The sequence below is a fragment of the Pseudophryne corroboree genome, chromosome 7 (assembly GCF_028390025.1).
Source record: "Pseudophryne corroboree isolate aPseCor3 chromosome 7, aPseCor3.hap2, whole genome shotgun sequence".
In the NCBI taxonomy this organism is placed as follows: domain Eukaryota; kingdom Metazoa; phylum Chordata; class Amphibia; order Anura; family Myobatrachidae; genus Pseudophryne; species Pseudophryne corroboree.
The window spans coordinates 276532884-276546133 of record NC_086450.1 but is presented as its reverse complement, the minus strand read 5'-3'; the positions used below and the strand labels follow the sequence as shown (position 1 = coordinate 276546133).

Here is a 13250-nt window from a genome sequence, read left to right as displayed (position 1 = left end):
GAGGATGAGCCTAGCATGATCTCAGCCCTTGCCCTGGCTGCCACCATACATGACACAAGGGTGGGCATTGCCCAACCACCAAGGGCAATGGCCATATCAGCCAGTGAGGGGGCAGATGAGATCGTGGTGACTGGTTAAGTATGGTACCGTCCATTATGCAGAAACAGTGACTCCCCGTATTGTAGAGACAAACAAGAAAGATGTGGTTGAGTTGCATCCAGTTAGGGTGATTGCAGTCCCTAACGGGAGAACTGACACTCAGGGGGTGACCCCAATCAGGAACATTGAAATGTACTGTCCCTGGTCCCGTATGGAGCTGAGGTCAATTATGGCAGAATTCCCTGACCCCAGAAAGGATTTAGTTGGATGCCAGAAATATATAAAAGATTTAGGACTTTCCCAAGAACCAACAAACAAAGATTGGCGGACGGTGTTGCGAGCGAGTCTCCCCTCTAACATTGACATCCCAAAATTTATTACAGACTGCAACCTAGATGCAGAAGTGCCACTCACTGATGCTTACAATCAGGAGAATGTCAGGCAAATCAATATACAACTAGGTTTGTATTTCCCAGCCGTAGTTAGATGGAATAAGATTTTTTCCATAAGACAGAAAGAGAATGAACTGGCATCCGAATATTTCCACAGAGCTTTGATGGAAATGGCTAAATTCACTGGGGTTGAGGATATTAGAGACAATGTCAACCACAGGGAATTAGCTGTCTCTGTATTAATGGAGGGATTGAAGGAGGCACTGAAAACTAGGGTGCAAACTTCTCTGCCAAACTGGAGGGGTATTACGTGACTGCACTTAGGGAATCAGCACTGGAGCACGACCGTAATATCCAGAAAACCAGGGAGGCACAAGGGGAGCGGTTGATGGTTATGAGCATCCAAGCACTGGAAGGAGCACCAACTCGACCAAAACCCCAGGCCCCTGACACATGGAAAAAGCCAAGAGTTTGTTATCTGTGTAAAAGGGAAGGGCATTATGCCAGCAATTGTAACAGCACACAAAAATTCAGACCCCCTAGACAAGAACACGAGCAAAGTAATTATACACATAGAGGAGATCAGGGATCATACAGGAGAGAGTACGAGCCGCATAGAGGGGAAACAAGGAGGTATCCACCATGGGAGGACTGGCGAGCCCTCGAAGACTTACCGTTATTCCCCTCACATATCATAGCCGCCAACGCCCAAAGGGTGGGTCGACGGCCCCAATAGAGGTTAGGCCACACCTGTAGTCTGCAGCCTGTGAAGCTGATCGCTGGCCCTGGGAATGAACCTGAGGTCTTGGTCAAAGTAGCAGGAACACTACAACCATTTCTTGTAGATACAGGGGCGGCCAGATCTGTACTCAAAGCTCCAACCAATTTACTGACAACGGGCAAAACCATTTCGGCTATGGGATTAACAGGAACGGTGCAACACTACCCTTTGAGTAGACCGGCAGAGATTACGATAGGGCCCCTGCAGACCAAACACTCTTTTCTGCTGGCTGCATCGGCTCCGACTAATCTGCTCGGCAGAGATTTATTGTGTAAAATGCGGTGTGTCATATATTGTACTCCTGAGGGTGTCTTCTTGGATATACCCGAGAATCACGTTCAAGAAGTGCAAGATATATTAGACACCCCTCAAAGGCTAATGTCGCACTCTGCTGTTATAGACAAGTGTCCATCAAAGGTAGAGGAAATTATCTCACAAATACCGGGTTCCCTTTGGACCAAAGATGGACAAGACACTGGATTGATGGCGAATGTAGCCCCAGTAGTAGTGCAAGTAAAAGATGGTAGGATAGCTCCAAAAATCCCTCGGTATCCTCTGAAGCCAGAGGTAGAATTAGGAGTGTACCCCGTCATAGAGCGCTTGCTACAAAAGGGCATCCTAGTCAGGACATCCAGCACAGCCAATAGTCCCATCTTCCCTGTGAAAAAGAGTGGGGGGAGGGGTTACCGGCTAGTGCAGGATTTAAGAGGGGTGAACAAAATAGTTGAGAGTCAATTCCCCGTAGTGCCCAATCCAGCTGTCATCTTGATGCAGATCCCCGCAACCTCTTCATACTTCACTGTCATTGATCTCTGTTCTGCCTTCTTTTCTGTCCCTCTCCACCCTGACAGTCAGTACCTTTTCGCCTTCTCTTACAGGGGAGTACAGTACACCTGGACTCGTCTCCCCCAAGGCTTCATTGACAGCCCAAGTATCTTCTCCCAAGCACTGCATGACTGTTTGCAATCCTTTCAACCTGAAAATGGCTCAGTGCTAATACAGTATGTTGATGACTTATTGTTGTGCTCTGACTCATTTGAAACGTCCTTGGCAGATACGAAGCAGCTGCTGCTTCACGTCTCCCAGACAGGACACAAGGTTTTAAAGGATAAATTACAGTTGTGCAGTAAAAGGGTGAGGTATTTGGGGCATTGCTTGACACAAGGACAACGACACCTCACTGCTGATAGGATAGAAGTGATTCGCAACATGACTCTGCCACAAACCCAGCAACAGATCCGCACTTTCCTAGGAATGTGTGGGTACTGCTGAAACTGGATCCCAGGGTTCTCCATACTGGCTTTACCTTTGCAAGAGATGGTCTCTTCAAACAAACCAGATCGGATTTCGCACACAGATGAGTCCAAACTGGCATTTGAGAGACTCAAACAGTGCCTATCACAGGCACCTGCATTAGGTATGCCAGATTATGGGAAACCCTTTGAATTGTACGGTACAGAGAGTGCTGGGTGTGCGGCAGGTGTTTTAACACAGAAACATGGTGATGCCAGCAGACCAGTAGCATACTACAGTGCACAATTGGACACTGTAGCACGGTCTCTCCCCACATGCTTGCGAAGTGTTGCAGCGATAGCTTTGCTAGTGAGTAAGAGCGAAGACGTAGTGTTAAGACACAACCTGACCGTCCATACACCTCATGCAGTATCAGCCTTACTGAACTCTGCCCAAACCAGACATGTCTCATCTGCGCGGTTTACAAGGTGGGAATTATCACTAATTGCCCCTGTAAACATCACCATAAAGAGATGCAGCTCACTAAATCCTGCAACTTATCTGCCAAGTGTGCCTGGACAGGCACAAAGGGTGGAGGATGAGAATGATGGTGAAGGAGGATTTAGTGCAGACACTGATACGCATGATTGTATGGAATATCTGAACCAGACTTTCACTGCGAGACCTGACATTAGTGACAACCCACTGGAAAACGTAGATTTTACTTTTTACACTGACGGTAGTTGCCACAGACAGACGGACTCGGGAGACCTGTGTACTGGATACGCAGTCGTAGATGACAGAGGTATCATAGAAGCTGAGCCCCTGGGCCCACCGCACTCAGCACAAGTTGCTGAGCTGGTCGCCCTAACCAGAGCGTGTGAATTGGCCAAGGGTAAGTCAGCTAATATATACACAGATTCTAGGTATGCCTTTGGAGTGGTACATGATTTCGGGGCCCTATGGCGCCTCAGAAATTTCATGACAGCAGCTGGCACACCCATGGCGCATGCGACCCACATCAAAAGATTGCTATCAGCAGTACAAGACCCCGACAGAGTGGCTGTTATCAAGTGCAAAGCCCACACTTACAGTCAAGACCCAGTGTCACTTGGTAACAGCCGGGCAGACGAAGCTGCCAAGGCAGCAGCAAGTTCAGCCACACTAACCAACATCACACCACTGAAGACATTTAACACAATAAGCACACAACAACTCATTGAAATGCAAGATTTGTGTTCCCTGCAGGAGAAGTACGTCTGGAAGGCGAAGGGATATGGAAGAGAGTCTTCGGGCCTTTGGACAGATGGGCACAGTAAGCCAGTGGCTCCCAGAGCATATCTTCCAAGCTTAGCTGAGGTGGCACACGGTCTGACTCATCTAGGTAAAGAGGGTATGTGTAAGCTGGTGAGAGCCTACTGGTGTGCGCCAGGATTCTCTTCTCATGCGGGTAAGAGAGCAATGACATGTCTTACTTGCTTGAGGAAGAATATTGGAAAGTCAATACCAACAGAACCATCCCATATCCCTCCGACAGACGGCCCTTTTCAGGTAATACAAATTGACTTCATACAGTTACCACCCTGTAGGAATTTAAAATATGTATTAGTCTGTATTGATGTGTTTTCCAACTGGGTAGAAGCGTTCCCTGCTGCCACAAATACTGCTACGTTCACTGCAAAGAAAATTGTGCAGGAATTTGTGTGTAGATATGGTATCCCTAGAATAATTGAAAGTGATAGGGGTACCCATTTTACAGGTGAAGTCTTTCAGGTCATGTGCAAACTGATGGGTATTAATAGCAAGCTACATACTCCGTACCGGCCACAGGCGAGCGCAAAGGTGGAGAGAATGAATAGCACTATTAAGAACAAGCTTAGCAAAGTGATGGTTGAAACTGGATTGTTGTGGCCAGAGGCATTGCCACTAGTGTTGTACAGCATCAGAACCACTCCCAGGTCCCCACTTAACCTATCACCCTTTGAAGTTCTTTTTGGGCGACAACCTCACGTAATGATTGACCCCCAGGATGATTTGAAATGTAATAACGAAGTGACTGTGCAATATTTGGTTAGGATGAGCCAGCAGCTCAGAAATCAACAAAGAAATCTAAAGCTGGTGATTCCTGACCTTCCAAACAGTAATTGTCATGACATTGAACCTGGGGATTATGTGATGATTCGAAATTTCTTACGCTCAGGTTGCCTCATAGACAGGTGGGAAGGACTATACCAAGTTTTGTTAACCAGCACAAAAGCATTGAAGGTTGCAGAGAGAGAGACTTGGGTCCACTCGTCCCATTGCAAGAAGGTCGCTGACCCGGAGAAGACTCGTGACAAAGAGCAGGTGGAAGAGAACCTCGTATCACTAGAGTGCTTGTTCCGGGAAAATTGAGAGGCAGGACTGTTGAAAGGCATCTGAGCACGGAGAGTAACGAGAGTTAGAACGGTTGTCGTACCATTTTCTTTTTTCACCTCCCCCTGCATTTTTCCTTTCTTTTCTCCTTCTTATTTTCATCCTTTCCCCTAACGAAATGGATCGGTTACAAGAGACTGCGTTTCGGGTTCTGTTAGAGACTTTGGTTTTAATAAGGACAACTTGTTTTTGTGAGGGTCCCAGAGAGGTGGAGCAAGGATCTGGAGTGAGTTCTGATGGAGAGTACGGGTTGGTAGGATCCCAGGATCAGCGTATCACTTTCACCAAGGCTAGCATCAGAAAAAGGAAATCCACAAACCGGAACCCAACTCATCAATCACCAAAAATGTCATTTTATTGTTGTATGTACCATTACATGTCTTCTGTTCATCTCTGTAGGGCTAGGTTAGTGAAACACACATAGTCATTAGATAATAGGGACACATAATTGCTCACACATATGGATCCCCACGATGTATCATCAGATAAATGTGCTCCCCATTTATCATATAGCTCGGTGGAGTTTGTTGGACCATGTACAGACCCTTAATACGGGATGAGAAGGAATAAAATAAATACTTTGCAAAGCCTAGAAGCTAGTGATGCACGATGATACATCCCCCTCAGGCAGTTACTCATACATACACGTTTTTCCTATCACACTAGGCCATCCATTTCTCACCTATGACCTTTTCTCCCTCTTCCAAGGTACATACTCGCCCATTGTAATGTATAGCATGTAAATATTTTTTTATTCTTCTGTTATTAATATTAGTGGCAGTTATTGTTGACTGCCAAAGGGTGGACTGTCGAAGTCGGAAAATATTGCAATACACACACCACATGCAAACACCACACAGATGGCATCCATATATGTACTTAGGCTGGCGTGCGTGCAGCATACTCGCAAATTGCGTACAATCGCCTCCCACGGGAGTGCACGTACGGGCGTGGTATGAGCAATTACAGAAAGATTCTTACTTGCAATGGAAATTAATGCAGTACATGCCACAGTCTGTGTCGAGTCACTGTTCACACACACACACTAATCTAACCAAACATGCAAATCTTTCCAACACAATGTCTTGGTATTCCAATGTTTTAACAGACCCCCTGGTCTGTGAAGAAAGATACACACAAACCAAACTGTCATTGTTTAATGGAAACCAGAACAATGGGAGACAAATATCCCAAATAGATACACACAAGCTTGTGGTTACAAATTATTAACTATAGGCATCCTGCAGTAACACTTGTGTATATATATGTATGTGTATATATATATATACATATATATATGTATATATATATATATATATATATATTTATTTATTTATTTTTGTGTGTATCTTGAGAATGGTTGGTCATTTCATGTGTAGGATCATGTTGCTTGAAGATAGCATGACAGGGTAATCTAATGAACATGGAAATATCTGTCACACATTGCATGTTTCCCAAACTTGGTGCACACATTGCACATAGTCTGCCCTTTCCCCTCATGCAACTTTTACTTATTTGCAAGGCACAACAAGGGAATTATACACCTTTACAGTATACGAGGGGACAGTAACTGATCAGAGCATCATGCATGGTATCTACGTGTTCGGATAATTATGAGTAATAATCCGGTGTTGGTTTGTAGAAGATCGCATGTCGTTGCGAATAGTTATTCGCAAAGGCAGATTAAAGGTATATTTGTGTTTATTATGTACTTGGTATGCGGCTGGAATCCAGAGCTACACACCCCTGGATCAAGGCATCGCCCATCTCTCCAAACCGACCAATGACCTCTCCAGTACTGTAAATGACCATCCCTCCAACCAATCAGTGGAGAGCATACAACCCCATTGTATTGTATTTTGGGCAAGGGTATATAAACCTTGCACCTGGGCCGGTCGCTCTCTCTCTCTGCTTTTTAAAAGACTCATAGGTCATCTTGCCAGATCGACTAGAGAACCGGATCCGGGTTGCGCAGGCGAACAAAGCGTAAGTATCATTGGGTGTGACTCTCTCTCTGTGATTGAATTGTATTGTGTTGTACCATTATATTTTAACTTATTGTAAACCCCTTTTACAAATATATTATTACTTGTTGCTGCTTTGGACCACAACATACAATCAAATACTGGTGTCGCATTCAGTTTCTGTTGAGCGTTTGTATAGTATAATTGCCACACCTAGAGCTGCCTCGTGCTCTCAGCGTGTCGGTCTGTGTGTATGCACTGAGTGTAAGCTGCACGGCTATTCCGGCGTGTGTACGCTAACTGGGGACAGAGTATAGATTACAGCAGCTGCAGCGGCTTCAGTTACAGTGTGCAATAGGGGTTAGTGGCTGTTTTTCCAAGAAGTCTATCGAACTTCTCAGTGGTGACCAGTATATAGTAGTACAGTACATTAGTCCATTGCTGTATTTTGCTGCTCCGTGTCAGTTCTATTATCCTGAACAGTGCTCAATATCTGTGCTCATTATTATCATTGCTGCATTGTGGTGACCAGTATATAGTAGTGCAGTACAGTAGTCCAGAGCTGTTCTCGCTGCCCAGTGTCAGTTCTATTATCCTGAACAGTGCTCAATATCTGTGCTCATTATTATCATTGCTGCATTGTGGTGACCAGTATATAGTAGTACAGTACAGTAGTCCATTGCTGTATTCTGCTGCTCCGTGTCAGTTCTTGTATCCTGAGCAGTGCTCAATATGTGTGCTCATTATTATCATTGCTGCATTGTGGTGAACAGTATATAGCAGTACAGTACAGTAGTCCAGTGCTGTTCTTGCTGCCCAGTGTCAGTTCTAGTATCCTTAACAGTGCTCAATATCTGTGCTCAGCATCAGTGCTGCATTGTGGTGTTTAGAAGTCCAGTGTCTTGTGCTGCATCTTGCTGCTGTAGAGTGCTGTGGTAGTGTCCTGTCACTGTGCATAAGTCATCATCATTCCAGTCACAGTGGTATCTGGTATCTATCTAGTGGTATCTAATTCCAGACATTACTGCCGTCTAATTCCAGATATATTACTGGCATATAATTCCACACATTAAAAAATGGAGAACAAAAATGTGGAGGGTAAAATAGGGAAAGATCAAGATCCACTTCCACCTAGTGCTGAAGCTGCTGCCACTAGTCATGGCAGAGATGATGAAATGCCATCAATGTCGTCTGCCAAGGCCGATGCCCAATGTCATAGTAGAAAGCATGTAAAATCCAAAAAACAAAAGTTCAGTAAAATTACCCAAAAATCTAAATTGAAAGCGTCTGAGGAGAAGCGTAAACTTGCCAATATGCCATTTACCACACGGAGTGGCAAGGAACGGCTGAGGCCCTGGCCTATGTTCATGGCTAGTGGTTCAGCTTCACATGAGGTTGGAAGCACTCATCCTCTTGCTAGAAAAATGAAAAGACTTAAGCTGGCAAAAGCACAGCAAAGAACTGTGCGTTCTTCTTAATCACAAATCCCCAAGGAGAGAACAATTGTGTTGGTTGCGATGCCTGACCTTCCCAACACTGGACGGGAAGAGCCTGCGCCTTCCACCATTTGCACGCCCCCTGCAAGTGCTGGAAGGAGCACCCGCAGTCCAGTTCCTGATAGTCAAATTGAAGATGTCACTGTTGAAGTACACCAGGATGAGGATATGGGTGTTGCTGGTGCTGGGGAGGAAATTGACAAGAAGGATTCTGATGGTGAGGTGGTTTGTTTAAGTCAGGCACCCGGGGAGACACCTGTTGTCCGTGGGACGAATATGGCCATTGACATGCCTGGTCAAAATACAAAAAAAATCACCTCTTCGGTGTGGAATTATTTCAAAACAAATGCAGACAACAGGTGTCAAGCCGTGTGTTGCCTTTGTCAAGCTGTAATAAGTAGGGGTAAGGACGTTAACCACCTCAGAACATCCTCCCTTATACGTCACCTGCAGCGCATTCATCATAAGTCAGTGACAAGTTCAAAAACTTTGGATGACAGCGGAAGCAGTAAACTGACCACTAAATCGCTTCCTCTTGTAACCAAGCTCCTGCAAACCACACCACTAACTCCCTCAGTGTCAATTTCCACCTTACACAGGAAAGCCAATAGTCCTGCAGGCCATGTCACTGGCAAATATGACGAGTCCTCTCCTGCCTGGGATTCCTCTGATGCATCCTTGAGTGTAACGCCTACTGCTGCTGGCGCTGCTGTTGTTGCTGCTGGGAGTCGATCGTCATCCCTGAGGGAAAGTCGGAAGACCACTTGTACTACTTCCAGTAAGCAATTGACTGTCCAACAGTCCTTTGCGAGGAAGATGAAATATCACAGCAGTCATCCTGTTGAAAAGCGGATAACTCAGGCCTTGGCAGCCTGGGCGGTGAGAAACGTGGTTCCGGTATCCACCGTTAATTCAGAGGCAACTAGAGACTTGATTGAGGTACTGTGTCCCCGGTACCAAATACCATCTAGGTTCCATTTCTCTAGGCAGGCGATACCGAAAATGTACACAAACGTCAGAAAAAGAGTCACCAGTGTCCTAAAAAATGCAGTTGTACCCAATGTCCACTTAACCACGGACATGTGGACAAGTGGAGCAGGGCAGACTCAGGACTATATGACTGTGACAGCCCACTGGGTAGATGTATTGCCTCCCACAGCAAGAACAGCAGCGGCGGCACCAGTAGCAGCATCTCGCAAACGCCAACTCGTTCCTAGGCAGGCTACGCTTTGTATCACCGCTTTCCAGAAGAGGCACACAGCTGACAACCTCTTACGGAAACCGAGGAAGATCATCGCAGAATGGCTTACCCCAATTGGACTCTCCTGGGGATTTGTGACATCAGACAACGCCAGCAATATTGTGCATGCATTACATCTGGGCAAATTCCAGCACGTCCCATGTTTTGCACATACAAAAGAGAGATGCTGTCGGTGGCCCGAAGAATTGTGGGCCACTTTCGGCATTCAGCCACCGCGTGCCGAAGACTGGAGCACCACCAAACATTCCTGAACCTGCCCTGCCATCATCTGAAGCAAGAGGTGGTAACGAGGTGGAATTCAACCCTCTATATGCTTCAGAGGATGGAGGAGCAGCAAAAGGCCATTCAAGCCTATACATCTGCCCACGATATAGGCAAAGGAGGGGGAATGCACCTGACTCAAGCACAGTGGAGAATGATTTCAACATTGTGCAAGGTTCTGCAACCCTTTGAACTTACCACACGTGAAGTCAGTTCAGACACTGCCAGCCTGAGTCAGGTCATTCCCCTCATCAGGCTTTTGCAGAAGAAGCTGGAGAGATTGAAGGAGGAGCTAAAACAGAGCGATTCCGCTAGGCATGTGGGACTTGTAGATGGAGCCCTTAATTCGCTTAACCAAGATTCACGGGTGGTCAATCTGTTGAAATCAGTGCACTACATTTTGGCCACCGTGCTCGATCCTAGATTTAAAACCTACGTTGTATCTCTCTTTCCGGCAGACACAAGTCTGCAGAGGTTCAAAGACCTGCTGGTGAGAAAATTGTCAAGTCAAGCGGAACGTGACCCGTCAACATCTCCTCCTTCACATTCTCCCGCAACTGGGGGTGCGAGGAAAAGGCTAAGAATTCTGAGCCCACCCGCTGGCGGTGATGCAGGGCAGTCTGGAGCGAGTGCTGACATCTGGTCCGTACTGAAGGACCTGCCAACGATTACTGACATGTCGTCTACTGTCACTGCATATGATTCTCTCACCATTGAAAGAATGGTGGAGGATTATATGAGTGACTGCATCCAAGTAGGCACGTCAGACAGTCCGTACGTATGCTGGCAGGAAAAAGAGGCAATTTGGAGGCCCTTGCACAAACTGGCTTTATTCTACCTAAGTTGCCCTCCCTCCAGTGTGTACTCCGAAAGAATGTTTAGTACAACCGCTCACCTTGTCAGCAATCGGCGTACGAGGTTACTTCCAGAAAATGTGGAGAAGATGATGTTCATCAAAATGAATTATAATCAATTCCTCCGTGGAGACATTCACCAGCAGCAATTGCCTCCAGAAAGTACACAGGGACCTGAGGTGGTGGATTCCAGTGGGGACGAATTAATAATCTGTGAGGAGGGGGATGTACACAGTGAAAGGGGTGAGGAATCGGAGGATGATGATGAGGTGGACATCTTGCCTCTGTAGAGCCAGTTTGTGCAAGGAGAGATTGATTGCTTCTTTTTTTGGTGGGGGCCCAAACCAACCAGTCATTTCAGTCTCAGTCGTGTGGCAGACCCTGTCGCTGAAATGATGGGTTCGTTAAAGTGTGCATGTCCTGTTTATACAATATAAGGGTGGGTGGGAGGGCCCAAGGACAATTCCATCTTGCACCTCTTTTTTCTTTCATTTTTCTTTGCATCATGTGCTGTTTGGGGACAATTTTTTTGAAGTGCCATCCTGCCTGACACTGCAGTGCCACTCCTAGATGGGCCAGGTGTTTGTGTCGGCCACTTGGGTCGCTTAGCTTAGTCACACAGCGACCTTGGTGCGCCTCTTTTTTTCTTTGCATCATGTGCTGTTTGGGGACAATTTTTTTGAAGTGCCATCCTGCCTGACACTGCAGTGCCACTCCTAGATGGGCCAGGTGTTTGTGTCGGCCACTTGTGTCGCTTAGCTTAGTCACACAGCGACCTTGGTGCGCCTCTTTTTTTATTTGCATCATGTGCTGTTTGGGGACAATTTTTTTGAAGTGCCATCCTGTCTGACACTGCAGTGCCACTCCTAGATGGGCCAGGTGTTTGTGTCGGCCACTTGGGTCGCTTAGCTTAGCCATCCAGCGACCTAGGTGCAAATTTTAGGACTAAAAATAATATTGTGAAGTGTGAGGTGCTCAGAATAGACTGAAAATGAGTGGAAATTATGGTTATTGAGGTTAAATAATACTATGGGATCAAAATGACCCCCAAATTCTATGATTTAAGCTGTTTTTGAGGGTTTAAAAAAAAAAAAAACGAATCCAAAACACACCCAAATCCGACAAAAAAATTTCAGGGAGGTTTTGCCAAAACGCATCCGAATCCAAAAGACGTCCACGGAACCGAATCCAAAACCAAAACACAAAACCCGAAAAATGTCCGGTGCACATCACTAGTTTGAACACACCCCAACCAAATCTAACTCTCTCTGCACATGTTATATCTGCCCCCACCCCCCTGCAGTGCACATGCTTTTGTCCATCAGATTACAAATTTGCTGCTGTGATGAGGTGTGAATTAGGCCCAAAAACTGGTTATCTACCGCATGGTAAAAATGTGCTAATTGGTAAGCCAGATAATAGAGTACTATTGGGTTATTTAGCCCGTTTGTGCCATGCGGTAAGTTATTGCCAGCAATTGGATAGCTGCTATAGTGTGGGTTTTTTTTCATTTTTTTTTTGAAGGGGACGTATTTTGGGGGGGAGGATGTTGGGGGAGTGGCCCAGCAGAAGTCAAACATTTTGCCTAGGGTGCTGAGAAATCATGCTATTGTAACCATGCCTAATAATGTAAAAAGGGGGGGACACTCCCTGTAGGCATGGTAAAGGGAATAGGTGCTGCCTAGTTTATTAAAACAGGGAAATTTAGGGTTTATAGCAGTGTAAGCTATAATACAGTGGAGGGGGAAGAAGCTGCTAGAATGTCCTCATGGAAGCATGCATCCGCATGCCGTAGCTGAGGAGTAGGAGTCACAAGCGGTTGGAGAGGTGGTTATAAAAAGGGCTGCTGGTTCGGCAGTTAGGGGAAAGAGCCGTGAGCCTGTGAACAGTGAGGAGGCTGGAACGGTGCGCATCATTGACCGGGCGGTGAACCAGACAGCATTGGCAGTGGGCAGTGAAAGGAAAAGTGACAGAGGACAGGGGGATCACTTACCAGTATAGCAGGTGACACCCGACAAAATCGGTGAAGTATGGGAATCACTGACAGCAGGAACCAGAGTGCAGGGGGTGGAGAGAGGTCTGGCTGGCAAGTCGTCTTCAGGGAAAACCCCGCCCGAGGATCTGTGAGGTAAAACACTGAATGACAGAATCAGCACCATTGGCCTTAGGAAAGGTAAGCCAAACACCTCACCAAATCAGCTCAGATATAGGAGGAGTTGGGGTAGTGTCACAAACTGTCAGAACACAAGTAGCTCAAGGGGGAGGAATAGCTATGTAATTTGAGTATACCCTATGTAAATGAATGAACTTGTTAGCAACATTGAATCCCATAGAAAGCCAATGGCTGATGAAAGTACCCAGAGGAGAGTTCTCCACTCCTTCACATTGAGTCAGGACAAGTGAAGTATTATATCTATAAAAGCTGACGTACTGTGTATATATATATATATATATATATATATATATATGATGAATGCTACACGTTATGTAGGGA

General features: G+C 46.0%; 1 long non-coding RNA gene across 1 annotated transcript in view; it reads right to left on the bottom strand.

Moving 5' to 3' along the window:
* LOC134943582 (uncharacterized) overlaps positions 1-12883 on the bottom strand; it is a 54413-nt gene extending 41530 nt beyond the window's left edge. The window contains exon 1 of the long non-coding RNA XR_010181623.1: positions 12750-12883. This is a non-coding gene — a long non-coding RNA (uncharacterized LOC134943582). The remainder of the gene's footprint in view (positions 1-12749) is intronic.
* Positions 12884-13250: the final 367 nt, after the last annotated feature.